The following is a 20,838-nucleotide window of genomic DNA, read 5'->3' as shown; positions in this document are numbered from 1 at the left end:
TCTTTCTCTTTCTCTTTCTCTTTCTCTTTCTCTTTCTCTTTCTCTTTCTCTTTCTCTTTCTCTCATGCTTTGGTAAACATTACACTTCATAAAGACTCCAGTGAATTCTGAGTAAGGATAAAAATTGTGTTCATGCACTTTTTTTTGATTTATGGGAAGAAGTGGCATAAAATGCTCAAGTTTTAATACAATAAGTTCCCCATTGACATACTATCAGATACAAAATATAACACTGCATTGTCACCATGGTCATAAGAAAGCAAAGCCATACGTTAGTCATACTATGTGGACATACTACTAGCTATCATCTTGATCTGTGATTTTACCGTTACTTTTATTATGTTTATTATTATTATTAATATTATTATTATTATTATTATTATTTGGCTGCAATGTGATTCACGTAATCTAAATAAGTGAAACTGTGTACTCAACACTTGATGTTGTTGCATTTATTTATTTATTTATAAGTAGCATAATCTCAATAGTACATGAGGCATAGGAATTAAGGGTAGAAATTTCATCTTAAAAGACAAATAAATTTCAACTCCTTGGTCTGAAAAAAAACGGGAAAAAAATAAATAATGATAATTGGATGATTTCGGGTTTGGTGATTTTACTGCAGTATAGCCATATTGCCTTTGTGCCTCCCAATACACCTACAATTCTAAATACACGGCATAGCTCCTACTAAATTGCAAATAGAAAGCAGTATTTTTCAAATGATCTCAGTTCTATTTCACTAAAAATGGCTAAAAGGCAGAAGGCTACTTTTATTGTAATGAAAAGTTTACATAGGGAAAGAATTTCAAAATCCATGTAGAAATCCCATGTTGCCATTCATTCAGTGCTAGTTCAGATTTATTTCTGCATATAAACTTGAGGTTATAGTCTGTGCCTAGACCTTAAATGCACCAGCGGAAGGATAAAAAATCCTTCAAAATACCAGTTTTTCCCCCACAAGTACAATTGTTCTTGTGCCTTCTGTGGCTTACAATTTTCATCTTTTAAACWTTATTTTTCAATTACTACAGCTGCAATAAACACTATTTTTTTTTCTGGCTGTTTGACATAATGTTGATAGCTATGCATATTTTGTGTCTTTTTAAAAATTAAAAAAAAAACAAAGCAGGAGAATACGTTTTTGAAGAAGAGAATTTTTAGAACAGTTTGATAATGCAAATTATTTTTTCTCAATTGTTTGAGCAGCATTCAAGTTTTGAAAATTCTTGTAGAAGCCAATTTTTTGTAACTGTGGTGCAGATCTTGTGTTTTCTTAGCTTGATGAAAAGTAGTATAGAAGCAATATTTCATACGTGATATATGTGTATATACATATACATATAGAGTTAACACACACAAAGACAAATTACGTGTGTGTGTATGTGTATATATATATATACACACACACAGAAACACACACACACACAAAATATGCGTATGAAGTGAAAAGCTTACCTTTTTCCTATCTAGATTAAGAACCTATTTTAGACATTTGTTATGTTTTGTGAAAAGAATGTTCTATTTGAAACTACAAAACATTTAATTCTTACTGTATCTCTGGTTGTTTAATGGGAACGTTTCACATTTAATGGTAAACACGTGGAAGATGTTAGAATGTAGTAATTATTTAAGAAAGTGTTCACCTATGTATTCCTGAGGTTTGCTTTGTGCCTCTGAGTATTATTTAATTAAAGTGTTTTAAGTTTGCAGAATCTTTGTTACTGTACCAGGTATGTGGGTGAACATTGAAAATCGAGGGGAACTTTTATAAAGCAATGTAAATACTCAACCTTAAGGCTGTTCTTGCATAAAGACGTAAGATTTTAATAACTACGTTCTGAAAACATCTGTTGAATTTATAAGAAACACTACAGTAACTGTATAGATAGTTGAAAGCATTCTTGAAAATCCAGCTCTCTACTTTTGAAAGTTAAGTCTCTTTCATCCGATGTCAAGGGAATGGGTAATACAGTTCCTGTAAAATTGCAGAAATTTTTCTATGTATATGAAGTCAGTTAATAGAAAAATGTTTTTTTTCCACAGGTTAATATTAATTAAGAAATAAAGGTGAAGATTTTGTGGCTTTAAAGATAGGATTTTCACCAGCAGCATTGAAAGATTATACACACATATATATATATACAGAAAGATATATATATATAAAAATGGAAAGTGGTTTACAAAACCCCCAAAATGAGCACTGTACATGAGAAGTGAAAGCAAAAACTATATTTGCCATGTGTATTATATAGTAATCATTGGTGTGAATAGTGCAAATGTTTCCTTCTGGTACCAACTCTGTGTTTGAAAATTCCAATAAGCATTGTTTTCAAAAAGCTCCCCTTAAGGAATGTAACTGGTTTATATGAGTAAGCAGTTACTGTATTGCACTTAAATGTTCTGTTGAAGGAAATGCAATTTTGTTTTCTGTAGAACTGTTGGTTGTAAACCATCTATAAACTGAAGCTAAAAATGCTCATATTTAGAGCTGGGATGAAAACTGGTATTTAACCTTTGTATCTTCTTAGGAATATCCTTTTTAGTGTATGAAAGGTGGTGGCACTTTGACTTTACTTAGTCTTTTCATCTGAGCCACAGTCACCTCTCTCCCTCAGCAGCCACCTTCCAAATGCACAAATATACTGGGATATGTAGAAACAAATMTAGAAGAAACAGCGAGCTTACATTTTCTCTAAAACCCATCCTTTCTGCATTAATTGTACCACTTGAGTAAAATCTTAGACAAACACAATAACCATCTCATTACCATATACTGTGTAAGAAACGGAAAAGGAAAAAAGAAATCTCTTTAGGCTGGTTTTAATGCTGCCCAGAAGAGTCAAAGGTTAAGGTTTAAACTGATATTGTCCCAGCCATTACTCATATGTATATAGTTACAAAAGTGACAAAACACTGCCTTTATATTATTTAGCAATATGTTGTAAATAGCATTATTAAGCTCTTTTTTTGTAATAAAGACCCTTTAATTTGAAGATAGTACAATAACTGAACTGATAAAGTCAATTTTTGATTTTTTTTTATTTTATTTTTTAGCTAGAGGCAATTTCAACTGTGGATTTTTTTGTTGTTGTCTATTGTTCTGAAGACTTTGCATAATTTATTGGTTTAATTTATCCTAATTTATTTGATGAAGGTGTACAATTTTGTATTACCAAGGATGTACTGTAATATTAATTGATGACAAGATAAAACAATAAGACTCCCCTGTCCGTTTGAAAAAAAAAAAAAAAAAAGGTGCAGTAGACAATTGATTGAAAAAATGTTACAATTCTAGCTTGGCAGCTACTAAATTTAAGATAAACACAGGAAAAAATGTTTTTTTTGGGGGGGTGGATTTTATTTTGTGTGTTTAAAGCTTTTGTATACTATCCAGACTTTTACCTTTTTGCTTTGTACCACTTAAAGGATACAGTAGTTCAATTGCCTTGTGTGCCTTCCATCTTCTCTAAACTGAATGTATGTGCAGTATATATGCAAGCTTGTGCAAAATAAAATATAAATTACAAGCTCATTGCCAYTGTTTATATTTCTTTCCAAGAGCTGATGTAGCCCCGTATCAAAAGGTGGATCGCTGGAAGCTCTCTGCTGCACTTGGGCCATGCCTAAGACGATGGTCTTCCAAAGGTTTCCTTTYCCCCTTAGTTTGAATTATTTATTAATGAAGCTGCCAACCCTCTTGCAAAATGAATATAATGATTTATCTAATCCAGCGTCCTACCTCCAGCACAGGTTAAGATAATGAATGTTATTTCGCAATGCTCTATCCAACAAGGAGGAGCTCTCTGCAGGAGGCGTGTTATCTCTGAGGCTTGGAGAGCCCTCTAAATTAAATGCAGCCAAAATGAGCTAGAAAGTACCTTCATTCATGATGTTTAATCATTTCCTGCATAGAGCTGCCACTTGGCATCCTGCAGCAATGAGTTCCGCAAGCTGGTTGAACGTAGACTCATACTTGTTTTGCTGTGGGTCACATTTGCTCCTCTTACCCGTTTGCCCTCGCTAACGTAGCAGCCAGGTTGTCTTTTCTATTTCTTACGGTCTAATACTCTTCCTTAGATGATTTCCTCTTCAGACTGGATAACCATTGGCATTGTGTGTGTAATCGTGGTCACACATTTCCTCGAAATGCCTCRTTCCTTCTTTGTTTTTCTCTAGTCCTTCACTATTTCTCCTGCCCTGTGCACATCTTAAATTGCTGAAGTTGAATGAACCGCTGATGTGCATATTGCCTGCGTTTCAGAGCGAATGGTATCTTTTGGCTTAGAACTGATGCAGATGGCAGTAAGATGGTAGTTTGTTTGGATCAGAAAATTGTGCAAGAATTTTCTGATTTTGAAGAAGGAGTCTGTTAAAAATATGTTTTCGTTTGAGGTCACTTGTTTTCAGAGGCTTCAGTGATACTACTCGAGAAACTGCCTTGCTGAGCTGGGGCCCAAATCCAGCTTTCGCTACATTGCAGTACCCAAATAAACACTTTGCTTCTGCAACAGMTTATTAAGCCCTATTCCTTCTCATACAACTGGAGTTGCATTTGCTGGGCCACATTTATGTCAGGTGAAAAGGAAATCCGTGGAAGGTAATACAGCTGCATCTACATACACAGTATTCCTTTAGTAGTAAGATTTATTTTTTGCTTTTACTGCACAAAAAAAAAAAAACTCTTGTCTTTGTTCACATCCATCATGTTACAAATTCAAGCTATGAGAAACATTTTCTGGTCAAAATATCTGAAATCCAGGCCATGTCATATGCTTCCCTTATCAGAAGGGAGGTAGTTATAAGAGAGGGTGAGGAAAGTCAACTGACCAGAGGGTCACAAAAGAAGCCGGTGGTGAGGCAGACAGCTCATTTTTCTGCTAGCCTAGCAGGAATTAACTGGAGAAAGAGGAAGGAAGCTCATCCTCAGGTGCCAAGGTAATGGTCAAAGGGAAGGAGCTGTGTGAGTCGCTGGTGTTTCCATTCTGTCCTTCTACAAGCAGAGCAGCTCGTCCTGATCAGTTTTTCCTCTCACATGTGCTTGTTCTATGAACTGCATGACACTCTTTGCCATGTTACCCTGCAGCTGAAGGCACACAGAGCTCTAAACAAGAAATCCTGGCTTTTGGCACCACAGAATACTGCAGGAGTTCAGAGCTAGACTGGAACTTGGCAAGTAGTCCCTGTCACTGCAAAGGGCCAAATCAACTTTTCCAGGCTTCAAGCATCCTGAAATCCAAATTTTGCAGTTCTGGCCATCTGTGCTTGGAAATCCTGCTCCCTGAATACCTGGAATTTTCACAATAAGGAATATGCTATGTTCTAGCTTTAAAACCGGAAGACGTGAAGGATCTCTGACCAAGACATACACAGCAGTTATATTACTGATAAATCACTAGGAACTGAAAATCTTTTTCATTTCAAATTACTGAGAAACAGAGTGTGGGATGCTGCATTTTGTAACTGGGAGAGCCTGAAAGAGTTAATTGCTCTCATTTTCTTGGTCTGTACCCTTATTTATGCCCAGTCCAGGTTGTGCCAACACAATTTCTATGGAGATGATCCCTTCTGATCCAGTCTTTCCTCTTTGTTAGGAGGGAAAGGGAACTGAGTGGTGAGTTGCAGCATGCAACTGCATTTAGGAAATAACGGCAAGCGAGTCAGTCACTCTTTGCAATGGATCGCAGTGTTTCTCCAAGAAGATTAATCCGATTCAGTTTTAAAATATGGTGCTGTGTTTATTTGAAGACTATGATACAGAAAACAAATTAAATCTTAGCTGAAGTTTGTTGCTTAATGGTGATGGAAAGCTCCCATGGCGGTGACAGAACGGCTAGATAAAAAGGAAGGGGGGCGCGGGGTGTTTCCCTCCCTGGGCCAAGTCTGCTGAGCCTCAGGGCTGGTGTCGAGCCTGCCCCTTTTTCCAGATTTTCAAGAAAAAAAGGGGGCAGGGGCATTGGGAAAAGCTGCTTATTAAGCCTGATCAATTGATGGGTGCAGAAAAATCCATCTGTCGTTATGCTGCTAACTGTCACGCATAGCTTATTAATATTGCTTATGTGCAGATACCTCGGAGAGGTCACTGATGTGCATTTTATCTACATTTTTATTTATTTTTTTCTTCAGACCTCCAAATGAATTCCTCTTAGTCAACCTGGTTGCAGGGCTGCAGAGCAGTGTGCCACTGGCTCCCGTGCAGAGAAGGGTCCCCCACAACCCGACTCTGCCCTGGGAGAACGTGATTGCTTTGCCATGAATAAATCCTGGGCAAGCAAATCGTGGTACTTTCGCATTTATTTGGGAGTCGATGTGAAAAGAGCAAACAAACAAACAAGCTATTTGCTTCACAGCAGAACACATGAGCATGAACTGCTGTTCACACGCAAAGGCAGCTAATTGCGTGTGCAGTTTCATTTTATCCTTTAAAACCAGACTTCAGGTTGCATCCCTAGCCAGGCAAGTTAAAAAAAAAAAAAAAAAAAAAAAGCAAGAAAGAAAAGGAAAAACAAATAATAATAATAATAAAAAAAGATGACACAGAACACAGATAGCTAAAGAAATCCTACCAGCTCCAATGTAAATATGTCTGCAGCTTGCATGAGACCTGCCAGTCAGGCAGCTGTGGGAGGTAACAGGGGAGAACGCATGAGAGGAAAAGTCTTGTGGCAACAGTGGCCAGTTTCATTACGGCCACTGCCAGACTGTGAAACAACTCTGGGGGCTTGAAATCCTATTGCCTATTAAAACTGGGCATGACAGCTCTTTTTTATGCTTCACCAACCAGAGATGGAACTGTGTCCTAGGGGAAATAAGGAAAAATATTTATTACAAGTGTTTAACACCTTTTAGTACAAAACAACCCTAATATGCAGCATTCAAGGATAACTCATGCCAGCACATGTAAAACCAAGGGGAATCGCTTATCAGCTCAATAATTTGGTCGGAGCTTTTAAAGGAARAGATGAAGCTCCAGTCAGAACCCTGGGCCCAGATTTCCCCAAAGTGGGGGTGCTTTTTTTCCATGGTTAACAATTTTGCAGGAATGGATGCAAGCCTCTGAAAACGCTCATCTCGAGGGCGACGTGGTTGCCTGCCTTGGGCCAAAGAGCAGCCACTCGCATCGGACATTGACCTGCTCTCCATGTGTGGGGAAAGTTGTTGGCATATTTAAAGGAAGCTCCCAGGCATGTAGAGGTGGATCCCAAAGGCTGCATGAGGCTAAGGTCTAGGTGCGAAAAAGGGCGTCTTGGGCTGGGCTGAGCCTGCAAGCAGCCTCCAAGCTGAGACTGCCCAGCTCAAGGGGCATATTCCGAACTTGCCCTAATACAAAGCACGCATTTAAAACCAGGGGGATAAGTGCAAAATAAAACTCATAATGCCACTATGCAAACTATGCATTAGCACTACCCATGGAAATGTGGTGTTTTGGGGGAGCATCAATGTGCACTGAGTGTTAGAAGAGCAACCTYGAGCCCCCTGGATGCGGTTTTCCTGCTGGGCTCACGAGGTCCCCGCGGGCGCTGACGGTGCCGGCCCGCCGCGTTACTCATTAACACCCATGGTTACTTGTTAACGGGCACAGCAAGGGCTTCACCCCAGCCTTCGTGGCGCCCCCGTTTCCAGTTGTGCAACCTGCATCCCAGCTTTATTCCTAACGGGAACGTTGCTTTCTGGCACCCTCTGCATCCCACCGGCTGCAGAATCCGTGCTGGGTTTGCACAGGCATTCACTGCCACGTGGCCCCACACTGAGTGGGGCAATAACGTGGAGACATCCATGTCCTCGAACCATCAATACTTCCAGATATCAGCAGCACCCTGGTGTCCCTTTGAGGGAGGGAAGGGAATGGACATGGAAGGGACCACGGTATTTTTGACACCAGGCATGGTATCAGACTYAGGCAGCCACTCTATGCCTCTGGGTGCTGCATTAGAGCAGGTGCAAAATTCAGGATTTGTCCAAAATTTGGTCCTCTAAGCTGTATTTTTTTTTCTTTTAAAATGTATCATATCTGTAATGCAGTGTAATTATTGCTTTTATTAACCTTAAGGAACTTCATTTCTTTGTAAACATAAATGAAGTATATTCATCTTCAATCTAATTTAAAAAGACCTGGATAGAGAGTCAGAAAAGTGCAAGATAGCTATGTAACAGAGAGGGTGATGGGGAGAAAAAAAGGGGAGAGAAACAAGGGTGTTGACTGCAAAAGAAAGGAAATTATCCCAGTTCTAGCACTGCTGGAAAATGTGAAAGTTATTGCTGCACAAAGAACCTCTTGAACTGCTCTGCCTTCCAAAATTTCTACTGCACTCTCTGCAGTTACTTGTGTATGGCAGAAGCAGCATCTTTGTATTATATGAACAGTCTGCTTCATAATCAAATACCATCTGTCGCTACATCTGAACTTGTTTTCAACATCTGTGCGTTCTGGTCTTAACAAAGCTTTAAAAACTAATTCAAAAACTTTCACAGATCACTGACTAAATATGTACATTTACCATCTTTCATATTGGTTTAAAATATTTCTTCTATAGCTGCATCCCCTTGGCTGGGAATAGTTAAGATGTATACACTGAGTTGCTTTATTAAGCTTATTTTCTAATGGCCTTGGGTAGCCAAGTGCAAAAGAGGGACACTTGCTCAGGCACCGAGAGGACCCATCATATCCTTTCTTGGTGCCAATACAGTCCCTTTCTGCCAATGAGAAACCTGAAAGTTGATCAGCTACCATACCCCAATTACTCAAAATGACACTACAGATAAAACTGCAACCAAGGGGAGAATCAACTGTATGGCTTATATGCTGCTAAAGTGTGTCTGAACAAATGGTGAAGTAAAATCATGAGAGCCCTCAGGAGGATAAGTACGTTGTTACTTTGCACATGCTTCAGAAATGTGAAGTACATCTTTACAGAACTTTTGGCCAACCCCCTGGCAGATGTTGACCAGTTTTGCTTATGTATACATCAGTTGCAGAACACTAAAACAGAGATTGGAAATTTTAATTTAGTCAAGGCAGTTGGGCTAAAATGATGGCTTTTGTTGAAACCATTAAATAGAGCTGCCTAATGAAGTACAGTGCAGCACTGGCAGAGCGAGCCCTGATGAGAGGCAGCGGCTTCCAAGCTGCAGCCCTGCGAAGGGAAGGAGGAGGCTTGCAAGTCTCCGACTAAAGCGGCGTGGCGGCGGCCCTAGCGCCCACGGCGGGCGCGCTCGGACCTTATTACCCTGACATTTTAACCATTAGTTGGAAATGCGCCGTTGCAGTCGCTGCCATATATTTCTCGATCCTATTTGTTAGGGAGTGAGCTAATAGACAGCATGATGAAGTGATCATAAATTCACTTGCAAAGGGCACTTAGGTTCAGAGCCTAAAGATTGAATATGGCAAATTCTTAGGCACAGGGAAGAAGGAGGGGGCCAGGAGGGTCATTTGCACTGATGGGCTCCGTGATTGATTCCACCACAGAACTATATTTGCCCTTTACTTGGCTGTTTAACACAGAATAGTGATAATAGGCTCCCGATCCATTATTCCTTTTTTTCCTAGGGTCAGTGGAGAGCTAAAAGAAGATATAACCTTGCTTGCGATAAAATAAACTTTAACATTATCAGGTGTTTGGAGATTGGAAGGTGTCCGATTGCTTTATAGAGGGTACACACAAACACATACACACAAAGGGTTATAATGCAGCCCTCCACGCTGCCTCTGACAAACGGTTATTACCTTTCACCAGTGTTTTTCTGCTTGTGCAATAATACGGTGTCACGCAAGTCCATACAGCCTTGAAATTCCTCTTATTATACATTTCCTTCCCAAAATCACATGCACTGTGCTGCTTCTGGTCTGTGATTAGCAGTATTTTTTTAAGGATAGGTGGCTCAGAGCAGAATTTGAGAGCAAAAATGATCTGCCATGCAAGATCAAAAAAAGAGTGTTTTTACCACAAGGCAGCCCCCAAATATTTTCAATAATTAGGCAAGACTTATGTTCCGTTGCRCTGTTTTATGCGTTATATAGCATAGAGCAAGTGCCACCGCAGTTAAGTGTTTGTCAGCATTTCCCTTGTAAATCCTGGTTTTCCAGAGGGTTGCTCTAACTTGCCAATTTGAAATCACACTGGGCTAACACACGCTGCACACATTGTCAGCCCAGATGCAAATTTCTGGGGTTGTTATTACCAAAAATGAATTTGAGTGAAGCTAGTGTTTTTTTCTGTTCATGGCAAAAAATGATGGTCTGGGGGAGATGTGAGGGAACAATTGGGTTTTGGTTCTTTTTTTAATTTTTTTTTCTCTCTTGGTTTTTGCTCCTGATTGGGTTTTTGTTGTCACAATGGTTTAATTCGATTGAATCCATTCTTAAAGAGATAAGAAAGGAAGAAAGAGGATGAATATATTTATATACGCCCCAAATTTGTCTCTGCAGACTGAAATGTGATGAGGGGAGATGTGCTCTGTGCTTAGGCCTGTGCTGTAGCTCCCATCTGGCCCCACGAAGACCAGCCTACAGGGGACATAGCCACATGGACCTGTCCTAAGGATCATCCTGGCTTTCTCTGAGGTGTGGGAAAGCAGGGATCACCCCAGCCTGCCTTCAGAAATCAGCTACAAGCCTCAGGAACCCAGGACCTGCTCCTGACCAGGAGAATGGGCTGTCYGTCCTGGCTGCAGCCCTTTGGAGAAGGAAGAACCCTGTGGTGGAACACATCAGCATGTGGAGGCTTGAGGCTAGAATAGAGTAAAACTGTGGGATGTGAACCTAAATCCACCAGGTAAATATTCACTCTCAGAGGCAGAAGTGCACCAGGGACAGGGGCTCCAAAGAGGAAGAAATGCAGTGATTTAACACTTTGGCTGCCAAATAAAGCTGAATGAGGGAAATTGCTGGTGTCACTTAGGAGTCATGCACAGTTCTTGCAGTACTATTCCATCAGATCCTCAGTGATAAAACTTGTGGAGGACTTATTGTGCAAATGAGTCTTTCTGCTAAAGCTGCAGCTGCCAGAGTCCAGGGACAACATGAGGATCTCTATATTACTGGTCTGTAGCTAAAGAAACATCAACAGCTGAAGAAATGCTTAGAACTGTAACTTAGCTTTGCAGGGAAAGCCCAGAAATCAGAAAGCAAAGCAAATAAGCAGCAGATGTCATTTTAAAAATTCTTCAGTTTTGTGATTTGGAGGGATGGATTATGTGTTTCTGATACTTTGGATTGGGAGGCTAAGGTCAGCAAAACACACAGTGACGWGAATAGCATTATAACAGTCTGTGTCAGATGAGCTTTCAATCTCTTTATATTAGAAGCAGTTTAATTTTGTAAACCATTGTTCATGTAGTTGCTGCAAAGATCAGTCAGATCTATCCCATATCCCACTTAAGCATAGAAAACAAGATCCATATTTAATCACTTTTTTTTTTTTTTCTGCACCAGGCAAAATGCATAAGCATATTCTACTTGAAAGTAATCAGCTGTTTCTTGCCTACTTTCAGTTAGGCTAAAATCCTACTATTTTGCTAAATTTAAATGTTAGCCCTAAATTTCTATWTCTGGATACTTCTACCACAAAACTCAAGCTTTGAGATCAGAGGACCCCAGTTAAATATCAAGATCTTTCCATGCAAAAGGGAAAGTGGATTTGCCCTCTATGTAAGATGCACAACAGATAAAACCAATAATACCTTATCTCCTTCCTTGACATCCTGGCCAGAAGCAGCAGCAATATATATTAAGATATCAATTGACTGTTTATAGGATTAAGTAAGGAATAGCTGAAATCACTCCTTGCTTTTATTTGAGTTTAATTCATCCAATCATAGATCTGTCTGGTAACCACCTATAATAAAGAAATAATAACAATAATAATAGAGCTTTGCACTTTTACAGCATCTTCCATCAAAAGCTATCTCTGTGTGCACCATAAACATTACTCTTGCATCCATTCCTTCAATTCCTTTACTTTCTCCACATCTTTTACTGTAGCATTTGTAACATTACTACAGCATGGATAGCTTTACAAATAAACTAAGACAACTAAGGTATTATTTTAAAGGATTGCAGAAAGTGTTAGGTAAAGTCATTTGAAAAATGTGAGAGAAATACAGTAGGCTGAGAAGGGTGTGTGTTCATTTTGCTAACATATGTGCTCAGTTAAGGATAAAAGAAAATCCATATATTCTGCTAGGTCTACTGATATTTCTTGTATTAAAGGGAGATAAATCAAGTTATCTCACTCAACATATCATGCTTCGGAGACAAAAAATGAGGGAGAAGAAAAATGCAAAGGAAGAAATTTTAGAAAAATATGGTATTCTTTCCTTCATTATGGATAATATTTTATAAAATCTCAGTCTTATGATTACCTATTTCTCACATAAATAAGTCACCAAATTGAAAGGTGACAGGAGCTGTACGAGGTCACAATTTGAGACTCTCTGGAATAGCAACTGTGTCTTTATACATGGTTATATGGCAGCTAGCTCAGTAAACACAACCATGAGATAAATAAAAAATAGTAACATACACTGTCATGAGTATTATCTTCAGTTGCCTGTTCCTGCTTTGGAAAAATGAAAGAATAGGCTGTTTGTTTTAGGAAATTCTTCTCTGGAAAGTTAGCCTGTCTCCAGTGGAAAGCTACCCAGGATGAAGTTTCCTCCATGTAGATAGCCAGCTCAATGCCTGTGTGCTGCTAAGTATATCGTAATGACTCCCTCAAACTCAGTGCTTTTATTTAAAAATAGAATGAAACAAAAAGTTAGAGGGGAAAAAAAAGAATAAAAAAATAAGGAAAACACATGAGAATATAAGCAAGCAGATATGAGAGAGGGGGAAAAAAAAAGCACAGTAAACATGAAAAGTACTGCTAAATCTAAGCAAAAACATACTGATCTTCTAACCTCTGAGAGCCTTACCCTTCATATAATCACATTATATTTTATTTTCTTTCCAYAAGGAAGTGCAGCCTCCTACTTAATGGAGTGGCTGAGCACCGCAGCATTAACAACAAACTTGAATCCAGGCTTGGATCGAGGATGAAATGAAAAGCTGGAGATGACACAGGGAGCAAAAGGGAGTGGACTGCCTTGTCTGTTACAGTAGAGATAGCTAGAGGGACACTTGGAAGAAGAGATCCATGGTCTGTGCCTCAGCTTCTCCATTTGTAAAATAAAAACAGTAGTAAATATCTCCTATGCAAAGTATTTTGAGACAGGCTGTCTCTGCAAATGTTAAAACTGTTTATYATCAGCTTTTACCCCTCAGTAATTCCATTTTCCCACCCTCTTTTCTCAGTATCATAATGACTGTAGCAGTAGCCCAGTAATTGGAGATGCTCATGCCTCAGATTCCCTGGTATTTAATTTTTATAGCATTCTCAGAACCTATCACATATTTGTTTTGATTTATTCAATATTGATCCTTTCTCTGACTTTCGAGCAGCTATCACCTTCCCCGCCTGTTCCCAGGGAATCTGCCAAGCCAGCAGTTTGTGATTTTGTCATAATACATGTGTTTAGTTCTCCAAGTGGCTGTCACGAGCTTCTGGATCTCACAAATGTTGCATCCCCTCTTTTTATTCACACATTCTGTATATTAAATGTTCACCAAGACAGGCTTCTCTTGTGTAGGGAAGCAAAGCTTTCTGTGTCAATCTGTAGGCTACTAGTGTCTGCCTGGTTAAGTAGAGAAAGGGGAGTTTGATTTTCATCAGACTTGAATAAATGTGCTTTGACTGCTTTCTACATTATGCTAAACAGAAGAGGAGAGAAAAAAGAAAACTGTCTGAGATAAACCTGGGGCAGCACTTTCTGAAGGTCTCAAGTGGCTTGGGCCCGTTTCACTTTGATTTTCACTTTTCCTTGTGTTTAACTGCTGACAACCTACCAAAGTGTTAAAGTGGGGACCACTTTAGAAAGAAAAATCTAGGTATTTTAAACTGTCTTCCCCAATCTGTTCCTTGTTAGTTCAGTGCCTTGTGAATCATGGTCTTCACAAGGATAGCCATGATCACCATGACAAAAAGGGCCTCGTATCACCCAAGTATTGTCCAGTTAGCAACTATTACCATCCAAAGGGAAGTGAGGCAAACCCTATCCTGTAAGATTTTCAAGTCTCTGAAAGAAAAAAAAAAAAAAAGTCACAGCTGACATGATCTGATCAGTCGGTAATAGCTGTACTTCAAGCAGCAGGCTGACCAGATGTCACTCAGAAGGATCCCCTACAATCTGTATTTCTGGGGTCAAAAACTCTTATGGAAGTCCAAAGGAACTTTCCCAAAGAGCCATCTGAGATCATATAGGTATGTATGCTCTCAGAGCGAGAAAGCAAACACTAGCAGAGTGAGAAATCAAATAAAATTATATAAAAAAGCTTATTTCCATGCTCTGCTTCTGTGCCTCTTTAGACAGCTTACATTGTAGTACTCGAGGGGAGCAATGATGGAAATATCCGTCCTTTGTAGACATATACATATTTTTTCCTTATTGTACTACCCCATACAAACAGTAGTTATCACCCTGAGGAAGTTACAAAGTAAAAGATGTGTTTGTGTAGGGAAATTCAGAGCTGAGGTTCTCTTTAGCATGGATTCTTTTCAATAAGCATTTTCCTGCATTACCATTTCTACTGCTGCGTCCAGTGTCACCAGGGAACTGTTCAGCATAAACACCTCCTGAGGAACTGTTCCAGAGCCTAATGCCAACCTGAGACAGCTGCTGATGCTGAACAACATCATCAAGGGCCCACTGTCCCTTCCTGCCACTCCTCCTCCTTCACCACCAGTGAAAGAACTATGAAAAGACCAAGAGCTGGTGTACAGCCAACAAGAACTAAAGATCTTGCAGCTGGTTGTACCACCTGTGCCTTGTGAAATTCCAGCCAAAACAACGTCCCCTCCCTCCCCTTGGATAACCCCTTTATTAAAGAGAAGGGCATAACATTTGATAACTTTATAACCAGGAGCTATGTGAGTGCAGCACGAGACGGGGAAGGCAATTGTTCCTGCCATTGCCAGTGGCTGTGGACAACTGACCTTCTTTTGTGGGTGTGCAGAGCCATTTGGGGCGAGCCATCGCACACGTTCAAATTCACACACAGTGTGTAAGACATGTCGTGCCAGATATATATAGCTGTTCAATGCCACCCTGCTGAGCCGGTGCCAGAAGAGATCACATGGYGCTCGCTTTATTTGGGCTAGTTTGAGGGAGATGTACAGAATCCATGAGTGAAAGCGCTGATACATGCTACTTTGACACAAAAGGAAGAATCCTTCACTTAGAGCCATAGAGCAAATCCAATGTTCTGGATTCCCCATTAACATTGATGAGTGTTGTACACATGTAGTTAGTGCACATTATCTCAGCCCAAGATCCACTGCACAGATCTGAATGGAATTTTGCTTGAAGAACGATAGAAATGGGTCTATGGTCATTAACTAACAATATACTTTAAGTGGTGAAAGATCAAGACTACTTCTTTTATCTGTTACTAGCAATCAATGCTTTGACTAACAATTTTTATTTTAACTGAGTTAGAAATGGGAGGGAGTACAGCTAAAATGGGAATTACACATCTACATTCTATCTCATACAGGCATGCATTTCAATTTGTGTATTTTCATGTGTGGAGTGAGCTTATACTTTTGCACCATTAGTGTCTCTATAATTATTTCTATTGAATGTTGATGGATGCTAGAGAGAAAAAGACTCTAAGCAAATACATCTGTGCACAACCAGGAAATTAGTTGCTGTGATTACAGTGCACGTTTGGATGACAGTGAAGAGAAAGCTCAGACCTTCCTTTTCCTGGATACTCAGTCTAAAAGAGACTTCTGATACAAGCTAGGAGGAGAGGCCATGGGGGCCATTCTTAATTCAGGGCACCCTTGCCTCCATTCCACCATGGCTGCCTCAGTGGAGACCTACAGCAGCTGATGGAGCAATGTTGAACGTTGAGCACTTCTGCTGCACCCTTGCATGGCTCAAAGTGTTTCCAGCATTACCTAGAGGCAGGACTACTGCCTTGGACACAGACTATGGCTGAGAGCTGTACGCACCTCTTCCATTTGGCCCACTGCTGGGAAAGGAGGTCTAGTGAGAGGAGACTTCAAAACAGGGTCCACTTGCTCTACCAGAGAATTTGGGCTTGGCCTACACGACATAGTTGGAAATCTTTTATCTAACAAGTGGAGCTCCAATTGAAGGCCACCCAAAATTGTACTGGAAACACTGGCATCATTTTAAACTTATCCTTAAAGACAGGAACTACTTGCCAGAAAGGATTCCATTTTGCACACTTGGCTCTCTAACAATTTCTGCCACAGAACACGTATTCTTCTCTTATTGACCCTATAGGATGGTTATAAGAGGAAATACACCATGACCTTCATCAAAATAAGAACTACCATTAATACAAGTCCTATTCCTTCTCTTCTTTCCTTGCAGAGAATGAAGCGAGGAACAGGAATCATCAAATTAAATGGCTGGGTCAGCTTAATGTAATAAATCTATTAGTTCATATCATCATATATTTGATTTATACTACGCTAGACAATTACTAGCATGTCATTTCTTTGTTTAGGGATTTTTAATTTGAAAGTGTTCTAATCCTTAGTGTCAGCTGTTCCTGGTGGGTGATGACATATCTACTATGAGTGAAACATTCTGATGACATATAGAGTGTAGGAATCAAATGTCATAAGCATAAATATTTAAGCAATAAGACATGACAGGTAGAGCATTTCTTGGCGATTATCACACACCTCGGGTGGTGTTATGACGAGGCATTTGTCCAAAGGCCAACTGACTTTAACCACACTAAAAGTAGCATAGCAGCGTGGAAATGTGCTGCTTGAAGTCTTATTGACATTTTTCCTTCTCTTGATGATTTCTTCATTTTTCTGTGGGAGCATGGAGGAACTACCATTTCCTTCTTCCAAAACAGTGAAAGCTCACACCTTAGAAAGATCTGATCATCTGGAGCTATCCCGAAAGTGGGGAGGAAAGTGAACGAAGATGGAACTAAGCCTCAATGTAAGACATGAACTACTCACATTCACAGTCTGAGTGTCATATTAAAACAGAAAGTCTGGTATTTCCTACTTTTATATGTACTTTTTGAATCAAATAGACATAGCAAGAATGGCAATGAAGAGTTGAGCAATTTCTTTAGCATCATTCAAGGGTTTGAGGGGAAAATACCATATAATCTTCACTTAGAATTTGCTTTCTGTAGGTAATCACTCTGGCGTAATCGCATCTTTTCCATAAATGATGGAAGGATATGCTGTGAAACATAGAAGAGTTGTTCTTTATACAAAATAACATAGAAATTGCACACTTAATTTCAGAAGTTATGGCTTTAATTCAGTCCACCCATTATTGCCAATGGCCACACTCAGATAAGTCAGCCTACCTCCATCACAAGCAACTAGACCAATTTCAGGCCTAGGGCTGTAGTCCCTCGGACTATGCAACTAACTTAATTCTTGTCTGAATTGAATTCTGTTAAGGTGAACATTATATACAAAAATAAAAGCTGTGAACCTTTAATGCTTACAGTATTTTTTCTATTTACTTGCTCTATAAGGGAGGAAACATATGGAGGAGTTTCTTAACTCCTTGGTGATTTCTGCTCTGATTACAATACCTCAGCTTTTTGCCTAAGTACTCTGCTGTGTTTCATGCAAGTAGGAAGAATATATATATAATATGCATTTATATAGTGCACCTCCATGAGGAAAGTTATCTGCCATGTTCATGGTATGAGGTTAGAGTTGTAAAGACTATTTTAGACATATATAAACAACTCCCTCAGCACCTCAGATCCTTGGCAATGTGCAGTTTGCCGGTTTTAATTTTACTGATATCAAAATCATGCTTCAATTTTGTTTTCAAATTGAAAAGAAAACCCTGTCTCTTTTTCTTTCCCTCCATTCCACCAACTAGAGAGCTCACTAAAATAATAAAAAATAGTGGCAGTAGCCATGGTAGCATTTGTCTGCTCCAGCCGAGACACTGATGCTCCTGCAAATGACTTTCAGACTAGCCCCTTTTGGTGTAGAGAAAGATCTTCTCTCTCTGTAGTCTGGGTGAGGATCTTCCACTCTCCCATTCTCAGCTGTAGCTCCATGATGGTTTCAGCACCAGAGCCCTGGTGTTTTCCCCTCATGCCAAAACACCAATAGCACCATGGCAGCTTTTCGCATCCAAATCACAGGAAGGCTGGCGAGGCAGTCTCATGCAACAAAGTAATAGAAAAAGGCAGAGAAGGAAAAGACACCAGCAAAGTTTTCTTTGTGATCATTGTTTAACACTGTAAGTAATTAAATATTAATGAAAGTATGCTACTTTCATTTTGTGAGCAATTTAATTCAATTAAAAATAAATGGATCTCCTTGGCTCAGTGGATATACTGATATTCAGCACTGCCCTTAACTTAGTTTCAACAGCATTTAACTCCGGCACAGCACAAAGTACAGCAGCAGAAACGTAGCCCCCAGCAAACATCATTAACTCTTTGAGTCCCAGCGGTGCGATTCGGCCACCCTGCTGAACCAGYGCGGCCTCTCTCTGGGAATATTGGCTGCGCTGTTTAACTTGCAAGAGCAGTAATTTATACCCAGTGTGTTAGCTAAGATATCTTGCACTGGGGCGCTATTTTCTTGAAAGGAAGCCATTTCAGAAAGACTTAGCAGGCCGGCATGGGTCTGAATCTACTAGCATGCCGTGATCTGGTTAGGTAATATATCTGGGAACTTCATGTCACATAATGGAGAACTATTCTTTTATTGCGCTGAAAGAGCTGTTTTAGATTCCCTTTGAGCCCATAGACCATGTCTTTCTGATAATAAGAGTGTTATCAATGCTTTAATATTGAACTCAAATCTCTGCGTGAGAGAGCATCTAAGAGCTATTAGTCAGCGCTGAAAGCAAAACCCAACTGTTCTGAACGTGGAGGAAAATGCCAATCTGTTGACAAAAAGTTAAACAGAGGTGAAATCTAAACTCTGGCCAACATTTTACAGCCTTAACGCATTGTTAACTTTTCATCTTATCTGTCAGGAATAGGAAACTAATGTTTAAAAACAATGTATTGGTCTTGCGGGCAAGGTCAGTATTTGTTAGATTTCAGGGTTAGACCTAGCAGAGGCAGCCAGCACTACAAGGAAAGAAGTGCTCCAGCACCCATGCTTCAYGCTCTCCCAAAAGTTATAATGCACACCCCCAAATTCATCCCCTTTTATCCTCTCAGCCAACAGGAGCCCCTTCCTAAAATGTTTTGCTCAGCCTGGGCTTTCCCTTGYGACATAATGCTTGGAGGTTAACATCCTTTAAGAGATGCTGCCGAACCCAGCCTAGGACAGAGGTGGTTTCTGCGCTTTGCTTTGGGGAACGAGGGTTCAGGGTCAGCCCACGCTCTTGCAGGGGCGAGTTCCAAATCCGGCCCCTGGGACAAAGCCGGGCTTTGTTTGAGCAGCAAAGCGTCTCCGCTCAGCCGCGCGGTTCCCAAGGAGCCGCCAAGGTAAGGTAATACTGGGGGAAYGGCACAGGGAGCTGCTCTGTGGCGGAGAGAACGTGAGCGAGCTCTCACTGCGAACAGGAGGCTCARGGAGGTTTTTTCCCCCATCTTTCCTATTAAATAATCCCACCTCAGAAAGCATATTATCCACGGTACAACTGTATGGATTAGCTGACCATGATGTCACTTAAAACAATGGGAATACAATGTCCTCTGTTTGGCAAACAAGCCGTCAAGGAAAAGAAATGAGTTTTGTGCAAAACAAAAGAGCTTCCAAAACAGCGCAGAGAGCAATTCACAGACTTTTATTTCTTTTTCTTTTCTGTTTTTTTTTTTTTCTGGTGAGCTTAGATTTAGATAAATAAAATATGTTCTGCAACACTGATGAGTTTGCTTTCCTAATAGATAGTAGCCCCCTCGTAGTGAGCATTCAAGTGAGCAGGACCTGTGAGTTTTTCTATATGTATCCTAGAAAGAATCCTGGTGAAGGTGAGTTTTTGCAGAAATGTTGATATCAAAAAGACATTTGTTATAATTCATCTACACGGTTCACAATTTTTTTTTACCTTCTCATGAGGGCTATATGCAGATAGTGAAGGACCATTCAGCCATAAAGAAAAGCCAACATCATGCAGCTTGGGTGATCAGTTACATAAGAGACCCTGAAAATTGCAAATTGGTCCAAAATGATCAAGTTTAGAATAAGTTGAAGGACCAGCTTTGTTTACAAAAATTAATACTTAAACACAATCAAAAAAAAAAAACAAATCAAACAATAATAAATAGTACAAAAGTCCTCCTCATATCAGATAAATTATTTACAAAGAATCATTTGACCAGCTTTAGGTGAGGTTTCATACCTACTACCCTACGCGTTTGGAGATTTCCCAGTTTGTYTTAATCTCTCTAAGCAAATGAGAGCCCTCAAGGCTCATTAGGGCTATTTACACAGTTCTTAACTGGAAAAAATTAGATCTACAAAAATGAATAAATAAATAAACGGATATGAAGTATGAATAAGAAATTATGCTTAAAATTGATTTCCAAGTCTGCTACTGACATAGACCTCCCTTGGGCTACTTCAAAGAAATAGTTGTGGGGCAGGGATGGAGAAGAAAGAAAAGAAAAGAGATAAAAGAAAACATAATTATGCTGACAAATTGTTAAGAATTAAGGCTGGGGTTGGTGATAAATCAGAAGCACCAGAAGCTGCAATATAAATATATCTCAGAGAAGAAGGGACACTTGTGACTAAAGGATTCAGTCTTGGCTCTCCTAGGGTGGCCAKTTATATGTTCTTCACTTTTCTATATGTAAAG

Source organism: Nothoprocta perdicaria, unplaced genomic scaffold (genome assembly GCF_003342845.1).
Source record: "Nothoprocta perdicaria isolate Ctin4 unplaced genomic scaffold, notPer1 scaffold_54, whole genome shotgun sequence".
Classification (NCBI taxonomy): Eukaryota; Metazoa; Chordata; class Aves; order Tinamiformes; family Tinamidae; genus Nothoprocta; species Nothoprocta perdicaria.
This window is presented reverse-complemented; position numbering follows the sequence as displayed.